Source organism: Gadus chalcogrammus, chromosome 3 (assembly GCF_026213295.1).
Source record: "Gadus chalcogrammus isolate NIFS_2021 chromosome 3, NIFS_Gcha_1.0, whole genome shotgun sequence".
NCBI lineage: Eukaryota > Metazoa > Chordata > Actinopteri > Gadiformes > Gadidae > Gadus > Gadus chalcogrammus.
Genome location: NC_079414.1, coordinates 19,203,701 through 19,205,478, shown reverse-complemented (window position 1 = coordinate 19,205,478; position 1,778 = coordinate 19,203,701).

The window sequence follows — 1,778 nt, the reverse complement described above, 5'->3', positions numbered from 1 at the left end:
CGGTAATTCCTCCCCTAATGTGTTTCCTTTTTTATTATCCTGAGCGTGATCAGCAAGTGTGGTATCTCTCTCCCTTCCTCTCTCTTGGTCTCTCTCCCTGTCTCTCTCTCGGTGTCTCTCGGTGTCTCTCACTGTCTCTCTCTCGTTCTCTCTCTGTGTCTTTCTCTCTCTCTCGCTCTCTCTCTCTCTCTCTCTCTCTCTCTCTCTCTCTCTCTCTCTCTCTCTCTCTCTCTCTCTCTCTCTCTCTCTCTCTCTCTCTCTCTCTCTCTCTCTCTCTCTCTCCCCATCTCTCTCCCCCCCTCTCTTTCATTGTCTCTCCCCCCCTCTCTCTCCATGTATCTCTCTCTCTCTCTATCTCTCTCTCTCTCTCTCTCTCTCTCTCTCTCTCTCTCTCTCTCTCTCTCTCTCTCTTGCTCTCTCTCTCCCTGCCTCTCTCCATCCACACATCTGCTCCTCAACCCTCTAAACTCTCTCTGTATCTCACTGATGACGAGGACCACCTCAAGGCTGTCTACTCTTTTGTAATAAAGGGCCTGATTTCCCTTTCCTTTAGTGTGTGATGAACAACAAAAAACAAACGTATTGATCGGCTCAGTAGACCAGACGTTTCTCTGTCCTCCTCCAAAGCGGACCTTTTCTTGTTTGTCTCGTGCTGACAGTGGTTCCCTATTCCAGTCGTCATAGGTGCTTTGTGCTTTCCCTCTCTTCGGTGCTTGCCCTCTCCCCCCTTTCTCCCCTGCTCTCTCTGCCTTGTCAGTTGCAAATGGACTCCGAATTGAAAGAGCACATCGAATACATTTATTTTCTTCATCTCTGCATTCTCTGCCCAACTCGCTCACCCGGCGTGTCTCGCTGTCACAACAACAGTGTATTTATTTTGATCTGAGCTGCATGGGTGTCCACGGTATCCCAGGGTAGAAGGAGCACATCAGCCCATCTGCCGCCCCCCCCCCGGGACCCCCCGGGACCCCCCGGGACCCCCTGGCACTCCTCCCCTCCCCGTACCCCTCTTCTTCTTCTACCTCCTCCTCCTCCTCCTCCTCCTCTGCGGGCCATGTGTAGGGATGGTGTCCTCGTTTCCCTGGCTCATTTCCTCATCATTATTTAAGCACCATTACAGCACCACGGTCTCAGACTCTTCGTCTTACTTTTCTTGCTCACATCTCTACGACTGTCACGGTAACGGAACCTCCGAGACCCTCCCTGCTCCGCCTCCTTCTCCACCTCCTGAATCTCTCTCCCTCTCTGTCTCCCTCTTTCTCTTCACTTCACTTCTTCATGCTTTCTGTCCCCCCTTCAACCTATCTTCCCTCCCTCCCTCATTCCCTCCATCCATCTCTCTGTTCCTCCTTACCTCTCTCCCTCCCTCCCTCCCCTCCTCCCTCATTTTCTCCTTCCAGCCCTCCTTCCCTCTTGACCTTCTTAATCCCTCCCTCCTGTCCTCCCTCCCTCCCCCCATGTCCCAGGTAGTCTCATTTAATATGAGTCAATAATTAATCGGGTGACAGCCACCAGGGGATGGATGGATTGGACGGATTGAGATGAATAACTGAAAGGGTCAAAATGATGGACCCTTAATATACATAGCTCTACATTTTGTTATAACCAATGATATATCTGTGTGCGTGTGCATGTGTGTGTATGCATGTGTGTGTGTTTGTGTGCATGTGCGTATGTATGCGAGAGAGCTTGAGTGTGTGTGGTTTTGTGTGTGTGTGTGTGTGTGTGTGTGTGTGTGTGTGTGTGTGTGTGTGTGTGTGTGTGTGTGTGCAATGCAT